Source organism: Cebus imitator, unplaced genomic scaffold, assembly GCF_001604975.1.
Source record: "Cebus imitator isolate Cc_AM_T3 unplaced genomic scaffold, Cebus_imitator-1.0 Scaffold669, whole genome shotgun sequence".
NCBI classification, from domain to species: domain Eukaryota; kingdom Metazoa; phylum Chordata; class Mammalia; order Primates; family Cebidae; genus Cebus; species Cebus imitator.
In genome coordinates, this window is record NW_016107984.1 from 408539 (window position 1) to 428024 (window position 19486).

General features: G+C 43.1%; 1 pseudogene across 1 annotated transcript in view; it reads left to right on the top strand.

Moving 5' to 3' along the window:
• LOC108295934 overlaps positions 1 to 12113 on the top strand; it is a 13006-nt pseudogene extending 893 nt beyond the window's left edge. The window contains exon 2 of the transcript XR_005198297.1: positions 7947 to 12113. The product of XR_005198297.1 is annotated as a DNA (cytosine-5)-methyltransferase 3B-like (transcript). The remainder of the gene's footprint in view (positions 1 to 7946) is intronic.
• Positions 12114 to 19486: the final 7373 nt, after the last annotated feature.

Below are 19486 nucleotides of genomic sequence, written 5' to 3' on the forward strand. Positions count from 1 at the left end.
AGGTGTGAGCCACCATGCCCAGCCTAAAATATTTTGCTCAGCTTTGTCTGTTTTCTTTATTTCACAAGTTGGTCAAAATTATCTTGTCTACTTTTAATGCAAAAATCCCCCACACAAGCAAAAACAGAAATTGTCTAAATGTCAAAATATAGGATATGGATAAAACCAAATGCAGTTTTGAAAAGTGAAAAAATATTTGGCCATTAAGGATATTTTATCAAGACAGAATAGAGACATGGAAAGAGTTCACAACATATCATAAAATTTTAAATGCAAGTTACTCAAGGATATTGGCTGGGCACAGTGGCTCATCCCTGTAATCCTAGCACATTGGGAGGCTGATGCAGGCAGATCACTTGAGGTCAGGAGTTTGAGACCAGCCTGGCCAATTTGGTGAAACCCCATCTCTACTAAAAATACAAAAATTAGCCAGGTATGGTAGCCAGCACCTGTAATCCCAGCTACTTGGGAGGCTGAGGCATGAGAATTGCTTGAACCTAGGGAGTGGAGGTTGCAGTGAGCCAAGACTGCAGCACTGCACTCCAGCCTGAGCACCGGGCAATAGAGCGAGACTCTGTCTCAAAAATAATAAATAATATTTAAGACATGATCTCATTTTTTATAAGTGTACACAAAACCCTAAAATCTAAACTGAAGTGCAGGAAACAATGAAAAAATCGATCAATACAAAATAATTACTTGGGCCAGGCACAGTGGCTCATGCCAGTAATCCCAGCACTTTGTGAGGCTGAGGCAGGAGGATCACTTGAGGCCAGGTGTTCAAGACCAGCCTGGCCAACATGGCAAAACCCTGTCTCTGTTAAAAATGCAAAAATTAGCTGGGCATGTTGGCATGTAATCCCAGCTACTCAGGAGGCTGAGGTGTGAGAATCACTTGAACCCAGGAAGCTCACCACAGCTTCAACCTCCCCAGCTCAAGCAATCCTGCCACCTCAGCCTTCCAGTATGAATGCTTGGTGCTAGCGTAATCCCAAGCCCAGGGCCACTGTGTTAGTCCATTGTTGTAAAGGAACACCTGAGGCTAGTAATAGACGTGAGGGCCCTAACACCCCATGGAGACTGAGCGTTGGTTCCTAACCTCTCCCATTTTCCCTTTCTCTTTAATAGAATGTTACTCTGAGACCACAGAGCATGATGGCACCCAGTTGCTGAGCTGGAATTGTGCAGTCTTAATATCTAAGCTCCCTTTTCTGGACCCACTAGGCATGAGGCAGGGGGCATACATTAGACAAGTAATAATGGTTTGTTCAATACTTAGTTCCACTCTTTCAGATATAAATAATTCTACCCATTTATAAATGAAGAGATAGAGGCTCCAGTAGGAGGAGAAGAGGCTGAGTAATTGCATATTCTAGAGGCTGGAAGGCTCATTTTAAGCATCTGTTATGAATTGAATGTTTATGTCTTAGTTTTGTGGAAGGTAGAATTTGTAAGTGATAAAACCAGATATTTAGTTTAGATTTTTTTTTATTTTATTTTATTTTATTTTTTGAGATGTAGGCTTGCTCTGTCACCCAAGCTGGAGTGCACTGGCTCAGCCCCACGTCACTGCAACCTCTGCCTCCTGAGTTCAAGCAATTCTCCTGCCTCAGCCTCCTGAGTAGCTGGGATTACAGGTGCACACCACCACGCCTGGATAATTTTTGTATTTTTAGGAGAGAAGGGGTTTCACCATGTTGGTCAGATTGATCTCAAACTCCTGACCTCATGATCCACCCACCTTGGCCTCCCAAAGTGCTGGGATTATAGGTGTGAGCCATCTCACCCGGCCTTTAGTTGAGATTTCTAAGCAAAACAAGGAAGGTGTGCCCTGGTTCCTCCTGACTGCTTACAGTAAAATCTGAGAAGACAGAGAATTGAAATGATTGGCAAAAGAGAACCAGAACTTAAGGATTTGTAAAATTCTCAGGCTATCCATATTGCAAAAGAGAAGCATGTTCTAAAGAAAACACTAAGGATGTGGCTGGATTTCCACTCAACAGAGAAATTAAGGAATTATATGAGCAAAAACACTGTCAAATTGAAGTGAAGTGATAAAGAAGGGAAGGCGACTGGTCTTCTTAGGTTTTGCAGAATGGGACAATAGAGCTATTTGGTTGAGAGATGCACTATTCTTCGTAAGGGAAGAATGACCCCAAAGATCATCAAGGCTGCCTCCTTGGTTTCAAAGAATGAAGACACCACCTCTTCAGTTTAAACAGACCAGGCTAACCCTCCCTGGAGCCTTGTGGGCAGGGCCACTCCACAGAATTGTGGGGTGGGACAACCACTGAGGGCCGGGGGGGGTAGAGGCCACTACCCCAGGTAGGAAAGGCATTGAGCCAAAGAGGTTTTTTTGTTTGTTTGTTTTTTCCTAGAGATGGAGCTTCACTCCTGTTGCCCAGGCTGGAGTGCAATGGTGCAATTTTGGCTCACTGCAACCTCCATCTCCTGGATTCAAGCAATTCTGCCTCAGTCTCCCAAGTAGCTGGGATTACAGGAGTGCACCACCATGCCCAGTTAATTTTGTATTTTCAGTAGAGGTGGGATGTCACCATGTTGGTCACCCTGGTCTCCAACTCCTGATCTCAAGTGATCCACCCATTTCAAGTGCTGAGATAACAGGCATGAGCCACCATGCCCAGGCACTAAAGAAGTCATTCTCAAGCCTTAGATCTAATGGAATTTGTCTTGCTGGTTTTGGACTGGCTTGGGACCATCACCCCTTTCTTTCAGATTTCTCCCTTGTAGAATGGGAATGTCTATCCTATGCAAATGCCACCACTACATTTTGGGAGCACATACCTTGTCTGGTTTCACTGATTTCATAGCTGGAAACTTTGCCTCAGAATGAATCATACCTCAAGGATCATCCTTTTATGATTTAGATAACATTTAGATGACACTTTGGATTTTAGATCTATAGAATTAATGCTAGATTGAGTGTTGGGATGGAATGCATGCATTTCAAATGCAAGGACATGGACTTTGAGGAGCTAGGGGCAGAATATAATAAATGAATTGTTTGTGTTCCCCCAAAATTTATATATTGAAGCCCTAAGCCCTAGTGTGGCTTTATTTTGAGAAAGGGCCTCTTTGGCAGCAGGGAAGGTTACATAAGGTAGTAGGATTGGGGACCTGATCTGATAGGCTATGTCTCTGAAAGAAGAGATACTAGAGCACAAGCTCTCTCTCCCCTATCCCCCCACCATGAAAATCATGAGGAAATGCCATGTGACGATATAGTGAAAAGGCAGCTATCCAGAAGCCAGAAGCACTTACCAGAAAGAGAATTTGCCAGCAGCACCTTGATGATGGACTTTAAGCCTACAGAATTATGCAAAAATAAATGAGTCTGTTGTTTATGCCAAGCCTGTGGTATTTTGTTATGGCAGCCCAAACATCCCAATCCTTGCCCACTCCCAGTATACCCATGGGACCTTCAAAAATCCATACTAACAGAAAAACAGACTGTCATCTCAGGAACTGAAGGAGGAAGAGTCTTGGCTGGTGGAAGCTTGAATGATTCCCAACTCTGTATGAGCTCTGGGAAGTGTTTGTCTTCGAGTTCCCCAATAATTGCTCCTTTGGCAGCAGCTGTTCTTTGCCAAGCTTTAAAGAATTGACCCATTGCATATGCAGATTGGTACTCAGATTTCGCAAGCTCTCTCTGCTAGCTCCCTTTCCAGTATGCCAGTCCACATACTACAGCCTTAACCTTCTTGAACTCTGAAATATTTATGCTTCCTAGAATATGTTTGGAGTTATTTCTATCTTTGCCATAGTCTGGGAATTTCCTTCTGACAAGAAGCTGTGCCAATCACAGAACTGGCCATATTTGCTTCCTTTCTTTCAGGAATCACGATTGTGCAATTCCTAATATCCAAGTCTTAAAACAATTGTTTCATACATTTTTCCAGTTTTCTAGTTATTTCAAATTCATATGTCTTGGCCAGTTTGCCAGCTGTTTAAGACAACAAATCCTGGAGAATGGGTGGAAGCAAAAATTCCTTTCATGGGTGGAAGCAAAAATCCTTTAAATAATGTATTTAACTGTTGCATAGTTTATTATTCCATTTGGCTGACTGAGTTTACAATCACACTGTATGGGTTCTTTTTTGTTTAATAATACATTTTTATTATAGAGACAGTGTCTCACAGTGTTGTCTAGGCCGGCCTCAAAATCCTGGGCTGAAGCAATCCTCCTGCAATGGCCTCCCAAAGTGCTGGGTTTACAGGTATGAGCCACCATGTCTGGCCTATCTGGATTCCTTACTGGGTAAGTAGTTTAGTAATAATGGTGTATTAGTGTATTATCATGCTGCTATAAAGAACTACACGAGACTGGGTAATTTATAAAGAAATGAGGTTTAATTGACTCACAGTCCCACATAGCTTAAGACACCTCAGGAAACTTACAATCATGGCTGAAGGTGAAGGGGAAGCAAGGCACATTTTGCCATAGCAGAGCAGGAGAGACACAGAAAAGGGGTAAGTGCCACACTTTTAAACTATGAAATCTCATGAGAATTCACTATCACAAGAACAGCAAGGAGGAACTCCACCCCCATGATCCAATCACCTCCCACCAAGCCCCTTCCCTGACACATGGGAATTACAATTTGACATGAGATTTGGGTGGGACACAGAGCCAAGCCATATCAAATGGTAACACTTATCTATATATGACTAGAATGTAACAATATTTTAATACATCAATTTACACTCCACAAATATTTTATTAAAAATATACATTTTTTTCTTTTTTTAATATATATTTTATTGCACTTTAGGTTCTGGGGTACATGTGAAGAACATGCAGGATTGTTGCATAGGTACATACATGACATACGTGGTTTGCTGCCTCCATCCCCATCACCTACATCTGGCATTTCTCCCCATGTTATCACTCCCCAACTCCCTACCCCCCACTGTCCCTCCCCTAGTCCCCCGCAACAGACCTCAGTGTGTGGTGCTGCCCTCCCTGTGTCCATGTGTTCTCGTTGTTCAACACCCGCCTATGAGTGAGAACATGCAGTGTTTGGTTTTCTGTTCTTGTGTCAGTTTGCTGAGAATGATGGTTTCCAGGTTCATCCATGTTCCTACAAAGGACACAAACTCGTTTTTTATGGCTACATAGTATTCTATGGTGTATATGTGCCACGTTTTCCCTGTGCCACATTTTCCCTGTTCAGTCTATCATCGATGGGCATTTGGGTTGGTTCCAAGTCTTTGCTATTGTAAACAGTGCTACAATGAACATACGTGTGCATGTGTCTTTATAATAGAATGATTTCTAATCCTTGGATATATACCCAGTAATGGGATTGCTGGGTCAAATGAAATTTCTATTTCTAGGTCCTTGAGGAATTGCCACGCTGTCTTCCACATGTTTGAACTAATTTACACCCCCACCAATAGTGTAAAAGTGTTCCTATTTCTCCACGTCCTCTCCGGCATCTGTTGTCTCCAGATTTTTTAAATGATCGCCATTCTAACTGGCGTGAGGTAGTATCTCAATGTAGTTTTGATTTGCATTTCTCTAATGACCAGTGATGATGAGCATTTTTTCATATGTTTGTTGGTCTCATATATATCCTCTTTTGTAAAGTGTCTGTTCATATCCTTTGCCCACTTTTGAATGGGTTTGTTTGTTTGTTTCTTGTAAATCTGATTTAGTTCTTTGTAGATTCTGAATATTAACCCTTTGTCAGATGGGTAGATTGCAAAAATATTTTCCCATTCTGTTGGTTGCTGATTCACTCTAATAATTGTTTCTTTTGCTGTGCAGAAGCTATGGAGTTTGATTAGATCCCATTTGCCTATTTTGGCTTTTGTTGCCAATGCTTTTGGTGTTTTCATCATGAAGTCCTTGCCTATGCCTATGTCCTGAATGGTTTTGCCTAGGTTTTCTTCTAGGGTTTTTATGGTGTTAGGTCTTATGTTTAAGTCTTTAATCCATCTGGAGTTAATTTTAGGGTAAGGTGTCAGGAAGGGGTCCAATTTCTGCCTTCTGCACATGGCTAGCCAGTTTTCCCAATACCATTTATTAAACAGGGAATCCTTTCCCCATTGCTTATTTTTCTCAGATTTGTCAAAGATCAGATGGTTGTAGATGTGTGGCATTGCCTCCGAGGCCTCTGTTCTGTTCCATTGGTCTATATCTCTGTTTTGGTACCAGTACCATGCTGTTTTCATTACTATAGCCTTGTAGTATAGTTTGAAGTCAGGTAGTGTGATGCCTCCAGCTTTGTTCTTTTTGCTTAGAATTGACTTGGCTATGCAGTCTCTCTTTTGGTACCATATGACATTTTTTTCTTAAAGCTAAAAAAAGAAAAACACTATGTGTGGGAAATTTTAAACACCTCATTAAAATTATTAAATTAAGTGTACATTTACATAAGATTATGATGGGTTCCAGTGAAAAAAATCAACACATACAATATTTCTCTTATATAGCATACTCATATAACCTAATGACACTTTGCATTCGTGTTTGCTATGTTTATGACTATTCAACCTAATTGCTCATTTTGAAGTTAGCGTCCTAGTACACAGTGTTTCTGCAACTGAATATTTTCAAAAAAATTTTGTTGTATCAGAAATAAGAATTTTAGTATAGTATTACTAGAGAAAGTTTCTAGTCTCAATTCCCAAACTGGTATATTTCCAGTGAGCTAAAATATCTGATATATAACCAAAAATGAATCATTTTGAAAGCTACGACTTATTCAAAATAGTCATAAGATGTTTCAAATGTCGAATATGTGCTGCTCACTAAGATGGTCCTTCATTTCTGGGCAAAATATTTCTCATGTTTACAAAGTTTCTCCCCTTCACTTTTTTTTTTTTTTTTTTTTTTTTTTNTCTCCCAGCTGGAGTGCAGTGGTGTGATCTCAGATCACTGCAACCTCTGCCTCCTGGGTTCCAGCGATTCTCCAGCCTCAGCCTCCCAAGTAGCTGGGATTACAGGCACCACCACCATGCCCTCCTAATTTTTTATATTTTAGTAGAGACGAGGTTTCACCATGTTGCACAGGGTGGTCTTAAACTCCTGAGCTCAGGCAATCCACCCACCTCGGCCTTCCAAAGTGCTTGGATTACAGGCATGTGCCACCATGCCCAGCCCTCCTTCACTGTTTTGTTTGTTTGTTTGGTTGGTTGGTTTTGAGATGGCATCTTGTTCTGTCGCCCAGGCTGGAGTGCAGTGACTTGATCTCAGCTCACTGCAACCTCTACCTCCCAGTTTCAAGCAGTTCTCCTACCTCAGCCTCCTGAGTAGCTGGGATTACAGGCATGCATCACCATGCCTGGCTAATTTTTTGTGTTTTTAGTAGAGACAGGGTTTCTCCATGTTGATCAAGCTAGTCTCGATCTCCCGACCTCACAATCCACCCACCTCAGCCTCCCAAAGTGCTGGGATTACAGGCGTGAGCTACCACACCCAGCCCTCCCTTCACTGTTTTTAATGTAAGCTGAGTAGGTCAAGTAAACAAAGGTTTCTGGGCCAGGTGTGGTGGCTCACGCCTGTAATCCCAGCACTTTGGGAGGCCAAGGTGGGCGGATCATGAGGTCAGGAGTTCGAGACCAGCCTGGCCAACATTGCGAAACACCGTCTCTACTAAAAATACAAAAATTAGCTGGGCATAGTGGTGGGCACCTGTAATTCCAGCTACTCAGGAGGTTGGGGCAGGAGAATCACTTAAACCCGGGAGGTAGAGGTTGCAGTGAGCCAAGATCGTGCCATTGCACTCCAATCTGGTGACCAGAGCAAGATTCTGTCTCAACAACAACAACAACAAAAAAGGCCCCCGGCTCGGCGGTCACAGCCCGCGTGGACGCTCCGAGCGCCCACCGACGAACGGGACCGCCTCCCTGGCGGGCGGGCGAGCGGGCGGCAGCGCCCGGACCGCAGCGCGAGGGTTAAGTGGCCCAAGTAAACCTAGTTCGGCAATCGGCGCCGGAGATTCGCAAGCCCAGCGCCCTGCGCGGCCGCCCGCCGGCCTCCCGCCAGCCTCACGCCAGCCCGCCCCAACCTGCGGCTCCGCTGCCCAGCGGCGCCCAAGTCAGCCCTGCGGCAGGAAAGCATACAGGGAGACACCAGGCATCTCAATGGAGAGGAGGGCGCAGGCGGGAGGGAAGACTCGATCCTCGTCAATGGGGCCTGCCGTAACAAGTCCTCCGACTCGCCCCCAATCCTGGAGGCCATCCGCACCCCCGAGATCAGAGGCCGAAGATCAAGCTTGAGACTCTCCAAGAGGGAGGTGTCCAGTCTGCTAAGCTATACGCAGGACTTGACAGGCAATGGCGATGGGGAAGATGGGGATGGTTCTGACACCCCAGTGATGCCGAAGCTCTTCCAGGAAACCAGGACTCGGTCAGAAAGCCCAGCTGTCCAAACCCGAAATAACAACAGTGCCTCCAGCAGGGAGAGGCACCGGCCTTCCCCACGTTCCACCCGAGGCCGGCAGGGCCGCAGCCATGTGGAGGAGTCCCCAGTGGAGTTCCCGGCTACCAGGTCCATGAGACGGCGGGCGACAGCATCGGCAGGCATGCCATGGTCGTCCCCTCCCAGCCCTTACCTCACCATTGACCTGACAGACGATACAGAGGACACAGATGTGATGCCCCAGAGCAGCAGTACCCCCTACGCCCGCCTAGCCCAGGACAGCCAGCAGGAGGGCATGGAGTCCCCGCAGGTGGAGGCAGACAGTAGAGATGGAGACAGTTCAGAGTATCAGGATGGGAAGGAGTTTGGAATAGGGGACCTCGTGTGGGGGAAGATCAAGGGCTTCTCCTGGTGGCCCGCCATGGTGGTATCTTGGAAGGCCACCTCCAAGCGACAGGCCATGTCGGGCATGCGGTGGGTCCAGTGGTTTGGCGATGGCAAGTTCTCCGAGATCTCTGCAGACAAACTGGTGGCACTGGGGCTGTTCAGCCAGCACTTTAATTTGGCCACCTTCAATAAGCTCGTCTCCTATCGAAAAGCCATGTACCATGCTCTCGAGAAAGCTAGGGTGCAAGCAGGCAAGACCTTCCCCAGCAGCCCTGGAGACTCATTGGAGGACCAGCTGAAGCCCATGCTGGAGTGGGCCCACGGGGGCTTCAAGCCCACTGGGATCGAGGGCCTCAAACCCAACAACATGCAACCAGTGGTTAATAAGTCGAAGGTGCATCATGCAGGCAGTAGGAAATTAGAATCAAAGAAATACGAGAACAAGACTCAAAGACGCACAGCTGACTACTCAGCCGCCTCTGACTACTGCCCCCCACCCAAGCGCCTCAAGACAAATTGCTATAACAACGGCAAAGACCTAGGGGATAAAGATCAGACCTGAGAACAAATGGCTTCAGATGTTCCCAACAACAAGAGCAGCCTGGAAGAAGGCTGTTTGTCTTGTGGCAGGAAAAATCCCGTGTCCTTTCACCCTGTCTTTGAGGGGGGCCTCTGTCAGACATGCCGGGATCAGTTCCTCGCGCTGTTTTACAAGTATGGTGATGATGGCTATCAGTCTTACTGCACTGTGTGCTGTGAGGGCCGAGAGCTGCTGCTCTGCAGCAACACGAGCTGCTGCCTGTGCTTCTGTGTGGAGTGCTTGGAGGTGCTGGTGGGCACAGGAACAGCGGCCGAGGCCAAGCTGCAGGAGCCCTGGAGCTGCTACATGAGTCTCCCGCAGCGCTGTCACGGCATCCTGCGGCGCCGGAAGGACTGGAACGTGCGCCTACAGGCCTTCTTCACCAGTGACACGGGGCTTGAATACGAAGCCCCCAAGCTGTACCCTGCCATTCCCGCAGCCCGAAGGCGGCCCATTCAAGTCCTATCTCTGTTTGATGGAATCGCAAAGGCTACCTAGTCCTCAAAGAGTTGGGCATAAAGGTGGGAAAGTACGTCGCCTCCGAAGCGTGTGAGAAGTCCATCGCTGTTGGAACCATGAAGCACGAGGGGCATATCAAATACGTGAACGACGTGAGGAACATCACAAAGAAAAGTATTGAAGAATGGGGCCCATTTGACTTGGTGATAGGTGGAAGCCCATGCAATGATCTCTCAAATGTGAATCCAGCCAGGAAAGGCCTATATGAGGGCACTGGCCGGCTCTTCTTTGAATTTTACCACCTGCTGAATTACTCACGCCCCAGGGAGGGTGATGACCGGCCGCTCTTCTGGATGTTTGAGAATGTTGTAGCCATGAAGGTTGGCGACAAGAGGGACATCTCGCGGTTCCTGGAGTGTAATCCAGTGATGATTGATGCCATCAAAGTTTCTGCTGCTCACAGGGCCCGATATTTTTGGGGCAATCTTCCTGGGATGAACAGGCCCGTGAGAGCATCAAAGAATGATAAACTCGAGCTGCAGGACTGCTTGGAATACAATAGGATAGCCAAGTTAAAGAAAGGACAGACAATAACCACCAAGTCGAACTCAATCAAACAGGGGAAAAACCAACTTTTCCCTGTTGTCATGAATGGCAAAGAAGATGTTCTGTGGTGCACTGAGCTCGAAAGGATCGTTGGCTTTCCTGTGCACTACACAGACGTTTCCAACATGGGCCGTGGCGCCCGCCCAGAAGCTGCTGGGAAGGTCCTGGAGTGTGCCCGTCATCCGATACCCCTTCGCCCCTCTAAAGGACTACTTTGCATGCGAATAGTTCCAGCCAGGCTCCAAATCCACTGGGTGTGTGGCAGAGTCAGGACCCAGGAGGTGTGATTCCTGAAGGAATCCCCAGGCCCTGCTCTTCCTCAGCTCTGTGGGCCATAGCACGTACCTCAGTTCCCTCCTCCTCAGTGGGGGCAGAGCCACCTGACTCTCTTGCAGGGGGAGCCCAAGGTGCCGCCTCCTGGTGCACAATTCAGACCTGGCTGCTTGGAGCAGCCAAACACGGTGCTCATTTTTTCCTTCTCTTAAAACTTTAAAACTTGAAGTAGGTAGCAGCGTGGCTTTTTCTTTCCTTCCTGGATCTACCACTCAGAGAAACAATGGCTGAGATACCAAAACCACAGTGCCGACAGCTCTCCAATACTCAGGTTAATGCTGAAAAATCACCCAAGACAGTTATTGCAAGACTTTAATTTCTGAAAACTGGCTGCGACTCTGTTGCCAGGCGTGTGCAGTTGTAGGCATGTAACTACAGGACATTTTTAAGGGTCCAGGATGGTTTTTTTCAGGGAAAGCAGAAGAGGAAATATTGTATATGTCTTTTACCCGGCACATTCCCCTTGCCTAAATACAAGATGTGGAGTCTGCACGGGACCCATTAGAGTATTTTCCATAATGATGATGATTTCAGCAGGGATGACATCATCATCACATTCAGGGCTATTTTTTCCCCCACAAACCCAAGGGCAGGGGCCACTCTTAGCTAAATCCCTCCCAGTGACTGCAATAGAACCGTCTGGGGAGCTCAGGAAGGGGTGTGCTGAGTTCTATAATATAAGCTGCCACATATTATGTAGACAACTACAGCTCCTCCATACCTCCCTCTTCCCTAGGAGAAGAGTGTGAAGGAAGGAGCTTAGATAAGACACTCCCTCAAACCCATCCCCTCTCCAAGAGACCTACCCTCCACTGGCACAGGTCCCCAGATTAGAAGTCTGCTACCTTCATTCCTCATCTTTTTACTAAACTCAGATGCAGTGACAGCAGTCAGGGACAGAAGCACACTTCTCACACCTTTCCCTCATCTAAGAGATGACAGGGAAAATGGCAATGAAAGCTCAGTTCTCCCTCTGGAGATTTTTAAATTTTTTTTTATTCCACGATAAGTCATTTTTAGGGGGAATGGGAGTTCAGAAGCTGCATTTCAGAAATGCTATAGTAATGGTTTTTAACATCTTTTACTCCTCTTACTGGTGCTATTTTGTAGGATAAGGAACAACATTGACAAGTTTTGTGGGGGTTTTTATACACTTTTTAAAAAATCTCAAACTTCTATTTTTATGTTTACCGTTTTCATTAAAATTTTTTTGTAACTGGAGACACAACATAACAAATATGGGGAAAAAACTGTGCCTTGTTTCAACAGTTTTTGCTAATTTTTAGGCTGAAAGATGACGGATACCTAGAGTTTACCTTATGTTTAATTAAAATCAGTATTTATCTAAAAAAAAAAAAAGGTTTCTAGACTTTCAGAAGATGCTTAGAGGGACTTCTCTCTGTTCTTTCTCAGATTAGTGAACTCTGATAAAAGGCTTTTCCACATTTGTAGATTCATAGGATTTCTGCCTTCTATGTGTTTTCTGATGTGCTATGAGTGATGAGTTCTGGTAGAAGGTCTTCTCACATTGAGAACATTTGTAGGGTTTCTCTCCTGTGTGGGTTCTCCAATATACTGTGAGGGATGACTTGTGGTAAAAAGTTTTGCTGCATTAGCTACATTTATGAAGTTTCTCTCCTGAGTGAGTTCTTTGATGTTTAGTAAGAGCTGATTTCTGGTTAAATGTTTTGCTGCATTGAATACATTTTATATGGCTTCTCTTTTTAATGTCTTTTTTGATGTACAATAAGGGACAACTTCTGGGAAAAACTTTTCCCACATTCATTACATTTATATGGATTCTCCCCATGTGCATTCTCTGATGTACTATAAGAGATGACTTCTGGAAAAAGGTTTTCCCACATTCATTGCATTCACAGGGTTTTTCCCATGAGTGAGTTCTCTGATGCACAATAAGTTTTGACTTCACTGTGAAAGACTTCCCACATTCATTAAGTTCATAGGGCCTTTCTCCAGTATGAGTTCTCTGATGGTAAGTGAAGTTTGGCTTTTGTGAGAATGTTTTCCCACATTCAGTACATTCACAGGGTCTTACACTTGTGTGTATCCTTTGATGTGCTATGAGGAATGAATTATAAACAAAGTTTTTTCCACATTCTTTACAATCATAGGTTTTCTCCCCTGTGTGAATTCTCTGCTGTACTCGGAGATTTGACTCCTCACAGAATTTTTTTCCACATTCACTACGGTCATAGGGTTTCTCACCTGTGTGTGTTCTCTGATGTACTGTAAGGCCTGACTTTTATCTGAAGGCTTTCCTACATTCAATACACTCATAGAGTTTTTGCCCTGTGTGTATCTGCCAAGGAACTGTAAAACCTGACCTATTTGTGAAGGTTTTCCCACATTCAGTACATTCATAAGGTTTCTCCCCTCTGTGTATCCTTTTATGTGCTATGAGAGATGACCTGTGGCTGAGAGATTTCCCACACTCATTACATTCATAGAGTTTTTCTCCTATGTGTGTTTGCTGATGTTTAGGGAGAACTGACATATGCCAAAAAGAACTCCCATAATGACTATTTTGAAAGGTTTTCTTTTCTGTGTATGTATGCTGAGAGAGACTTGGTTTCTTAAAGATTTCCCTACATTCATTATATTCAAAGCTTGTTTTGCCTTTTTGAGTTCTTTCAGTGTCAATGAAGGGTGACTTCCTGCCAAAATTATTCCCACACTCATAGTATTTTTTCCCTATGTTTTCTCTACAGTGTCTATGGGACTTCATATGTAAATGCTCTAGAATCGCCCAGGCATCTGGTCTGAAAGTAATCCTGAGGGCATACATCTCACTCCCTCAGGATTAGACAAAAGAAACCAAACAGGAAAAAAGAGGAGAGGAATCTGCAAATAAAAACACACTAATCTGGCACTTTAGAAATGTGACTGTCAAAACTGGATAAAGTGGAATAAACACAAAATGCAACAAATCATACTTTTGGATGAATTATAGAGGCATGAAGGGGAATCATAGAAAGGATTGAATAGGGATAATTGCCAGAAAGAAAATATTAGGCAATAGTGTTTGAGGGGCAAGAGCAAAGGAAAAATTAAGTTTGGAGGAGGCAAATGTGTACCTAAGTTTTTATCTTCTGCTGTAAAATACTCACTAATACATATGTTTCTAATGCATCACTGCATCTTTTCTTTTCTTTATTTTATTTTATTTTATTTTTATTTTTTTCAGACAGAGTCTAGCTCTGTTGCCCAGTCTGGACTGCAGTGCTGCAATCTTGGCTCATTGCAACCTCTCCTTCCCAGGTTCAAGTGATTCTCCTGCCTCATCCTCTCAAGTAGCTGGGATTACAGGCACCTGCCACCACACCTGGCTAATTTTTGTATTTTTTTTCCTTTTGAGATGGAGTCTTACTCTGTCATGCCCAGGCTGAAGGGCAGTTGCATGATCTTGGCTCACTGCAATCTCCACCTCCTGGGTTCAAGTGATTCTCCAGCCTCAGCCTCCTGAGTAGCTGGGATTACAGGCACCCACCACCATGCCCAGCTGATTTTTGTATTTTCAGTAGAGACAGGGTTTTGCTATCTTGGCCAAGCTGGTCTCAAACTCCTGACCTCAGGTGATCTGCCCACCTCAGCTTCCAAAGTACTGTGATTACAGGCATAAGCAACCACACCTGGCCCCTAATTTTTGTGTTTTTAGTAGAGATGGGATTTCATCATATTGGCCAGACTGGTCTCAAACTCCTGACATCAAGTGATCTGCCTGCCTCAGCCTCCCAAAGTGCTGGGATTACAGGCAAGAGCCACCTTGCCTGGCTCTTCTTTTCTCTTCCATTCATCAACACCAAATTACAATTTCAGAGAGAAATAATTTTTCATGTGCAAAAGAAAACTACTATTGTCCAGACAGTTATTCTCACTCTAGCTGATTCACACAAAAAGCCAATGTCCAGAAAAAGCATACATGTAGGCTATGGAAACAAGATCACGTATGTAGTTTTATTCTGCTGTTGTATCTTTATTTTCTTCTACCACAGTTGTCATTAATGAACCTGCCATAGCCATCAAATCATAAAATTTCCCTATTTGTCAATTTATTTCATAAACAGTCTTGTACCTCACACAACTCTACTTTTTTCATAGTCATCCTTTTCATATATATAATGTATATTATATATATAACTGTATATATTACATACATAAATATACATATATAATTTTTTAACCATTTATTTATTTCAGCCTTTCTGGTTTCTCTTTCCAGTGTGAACTTTAAAGACCATAATTTTCAATCTAATCTCAGAATCTTTACTGATCTTCATACAGTTAATCCTCATTATTCATGGATTTTGTGACTACAAATTTATCTACTCATTAAAACTTATCTGTAAGCCCAAAATCAATACTCTTGGTTCTGTCGTTATCAAGTACATGCACTGAGCACTTAAAAATTTCAGTCAGCTAACATACATATTCCCTGGTGAAACGGAAAAAGGCAATACTCTGGCTTCTTGTTTCAGTTCTTGTAGTATAAACAAGTGCCCTTCCCTGGTACAGGCGGTGCCACACTTTTCAGTTTTCTGGGGTTTGCTGGTGATTTCACTGTTTAGAATAGTCCCCTACTGTAGGACTGAAGAACTGTCTCTCATGTTCCTAAGTGCAAGAAGGATGTGATGTGCCTGTGGAAAAAATGTGTGTGTTAAATAAGCTTTATTCAGGCATGAGTTGTAGTGCCGTTGGCCATAAATTCAATATTAAGAAATCAACTATGTATATTAAATGAGATATTTTTTAAAAGAAACCCATATAAAACAAGATTATGTATGGATTGGCTAACAAAAATGTGGGCAGAAGCTGGCAGGAACTAATCCTGTGTTTCTTCTGGAAGCAATGATTCAATATTACTTAATATTCAATATCACTTAATATTCATTAAGTGCTTGTGGTAACTTTCCAGAACATAAATACCATGAATCATGATAATCAACTGTATCTTTTTATTATGAAGTTTCCTCTGACAACTGTCACCCTGTTCCTACCCAGATTCAACACAATATTAAAAATACTATGGAAAAAAAAACAATACTATGGTCAAACATATACATACACACATATATATACATGTATTATATACATATATGTAGGTAATGTATACACACATGCATATGTAATATGTTATATGTGTATATGTGTAATAGATTACCTACATATGTATGTATATACATATATGTATATATGTAATAGATTGCCTACATGTATGTGTGTATATACACATATATGTAGGTAATCTATTACATATATATACACATATATTACACATGCATGTGTGTATACATTACTACATATATGTATATATCCCAGCATATATATGTATATACATACATATGTATATACATATGTAATATATGTAGGTAATATATATATTAATTTGTAATATATATGTATATACACATGAATATGTATACATATATACGTATATACATACATACACACATACATTCCATTAGTTCTGTATGTATGTACATATGTATGTATATATGTAATATATAACATATATGTGTGTGTAATATATATTATATACATACATATACATATATGTATTAATATAGTATATACATACATATATACATATATGTATTACTATATCATATACATATATACATATATGTGGGTAATATATCATATACATACATATATACATATATGTAGGTAATATATACATACACATATACATATTACATATTGCATATGTATATATGTATGTAATATTACATATTACACATGTATATGTGTATGTATGTAATATATTGCCTACATATATGTAATATATATTACATATATAGGTACATACACACACATACATTTCATTAGTTCTGTCCCTCTAGAGAACCCCAATACAGATTTTCATACCAGGAATCATTTTAGAGGAACAGAATATTAGAAATGGAGTTCTTTTGTTGGTTTTGGGGTTTCAGGAGTTGGCTGCTTAATATGATTGGACCCCAAAACGCTAAAGACTCTACTTCTAATAGTATGAAGAACACTGGTAGTCCTTGACATGAACTGTTTAGAGAGTTATGCAAAATAAATGCATTTGACACTCCTGAGTCATTACTCATGAGAGGCAAAGAGTTTAGTGACACTATATATAATACCTTTGACTATATGTGGAAACCAAGGAACAAAATGAAGCCAGTTGTTTGCTCCTACATTCAAGGGACCAAGTGATGAAAGAAAGTGATGAACTAGGCCAGGCATGGTGGCTAAAGCCTGTAATCCCAGCACTTTGGGAGGCTGAAGCATGCAGATCATGAGGTCAGGAGATCAAGACCATCCTGGCCAACATGGTGAAACCCTGTCACTAGTAAAAAACAAAAAAAAAAAAAAAAAATAGCCAGATGTGTTTGTGTGCACCTGTAGTCCCAGCTACTTAGGAGGCTGAGGCAGGGGAATTGCTTAAACCCAGGAGGCAGAGGTTGCAGTGAGCTGAGCTGAGATTGCGCCACTGCACTCCAGTCTGGCAACAGAGCAAGACTCTGTCTCAAAAAGTAAAAGATGAACTCAGGGATTCTATCTCCCAGCTTCAGAAGCAGATTTTAGATATTGAGCCTCAAATCTGATAAGATTGCCCTGAGTGAGTCTTATCTCCTGTAGAGAAAGAAATGAAATTGTGGAAAAACAGACACAGACACAAGCTCTTATCATGCGAGTGGCTGGCCTGCAACAAAAGGTGCATGCACAGCCTCACCAGGCATCTACTGCAAAAGTGAGGGCACTGGTTGGAAAAAAATAGGACCTGCAACGTGGAATGGTGACATGTGGGAGGACCCTGATGAAGCTGGGGACACTGAGTTTGTAACTCTGATAAAACCTTTTTACCAGAAGAAACAGCTTCCCCATGCCCAGTAGTGGCAAAATCCCCTCCCTGACCCATGCTGGCATCAGCCTTTCCACCTTTGTCTGAGGAGATAAACCCTGTGCTGCCTGAGGAAACAATGATGGCCTCCCCTGAGGCAGTTGCCAGGCAAGATAATGTTGATTCTCCTCAGGAGCCACCCCCAACACCCATTTGCTTCTAGACCTATCACTAAATTCCCAATGGGCCCCTAGAGGTGAGGTTGAGAATGTGCGCTACACTAAAAAAGAACTGCTTGAGTTTTCTAATTCATATAAACAAATATGGGGAACAGGCATGGGAATGGATATTAAGGGTGCGGGATAATGGTGGGATAATAAGAAACACAGGGTTGAATCAGGCTGAATTTACTGATTTGGGCCCACTAAGTAGGGACTCTGCATTGAATGTTGCCACTCAAGGAGTTAAAAAAAGATTCTAATAGTTTGCTTAGTTAGCTGAACTATGGATTAGAAGATGATCCACTGTGAGTGAGCTGGAAATGCCTGATCTCCCTTGGTTTAATGCAGAGGAAGGAATACAAAGGTTCAAGGAGATTGGGATGGTGGAGTGGATTAGTCACTTTACATCTACTCATCCCAGCTGGGAGCATCCAGATGATATACCCTTGACCAATGCCTTGTGAAACAGATTTGTGAGGGCAGCATCTGCATCTTTGAAGAGTCCTGTAATTGCGCTTTTCTGTATGTCAGATCTAACAGTAAGCACCGCACTCAACTACAAAATTTAAATATAAATGGAAATAATTGGATCCCGAGGTGGCAGGGGCCAAGTGGCAACACTCAACCACCAAAGGCAAGGTAGGCATAGCTACTGCAATGGACAGCAGAGGCAAAGTGGCAATCAGAAGAGTCTGACTCATGTAGAGCTCCGGCATTGGCTAACCGTGGTGTTCCTAGAAGTGGGATTGATAGGAAGCCGACTGCATTCCTACTTAATTTATATAAGCAGAAAACTTCTAGGTTGAAGGGGCAAAAGACTAATTTGAATTACAAAAACAGAGAATTGGCTAGCATGGTGGCTCACACCTATAATCCCAGCACTTTGGGAGGCCAAGGGAGGTGGATTACCTGGGTGAACTAATATAAGTATCAATAATGACCACAAGCCAGGCACAGTGCTTCACACCTGTAAGCCCAACACTTTGGAAAGCCAACGCAGGTGGATTGCTTTAGCCCATGTTCAAGGCAAGCCTGGACAACATGGTAAAATCCTCTGTCTGCCAAAACTAGAAAAAAAATTAGCCAGGCATGACAGTGTGTACCTGTAGTCCCAGATACTTGAGAGGCTGAGGTGGCAGGGTCACCTAAGCCCATGAGTCTGAGGCTGCATTGAGCTATGATTATGCCACTGCAATCCAGCCTGGGCCATAAAGCAAACTCCATCTGTTTGAGGTCATTATAGCTGTAAACATAAAAACTAAAACTAGACCGAGCCCGGTGGCTCGTGGTATAATCCCATCACTTGGGATCAGGAGCTTGAGACCAGCCCGGGCAACATAGCAAAACCCTATCCCTATTAAAAATACAAAAATTAGTTGGGCATGGTGGAATGCACCTGTAGTCCCAGCTACTCCGGAGGCCAAGGCAGGAGAATCACTTGAACCTGGGAAGAAGAGGTTGCCGTGAACATGGGAAGCAGAGGTTGCCATGAGGCGAGATCGGGTCAGTGCACTCCAGCCTGGGCTACAGGGCTACAGAGCAAAACTCTGTCTCAAAAAGTAATAATAAAATACATATATATATATATATGTATTATTACTAGAAGAAACTATAGAACATCTTCATCAGTTTTGGATAGTCAAAGATTTTTTTGGGCAACGTTCAAAAAGCAATACCCA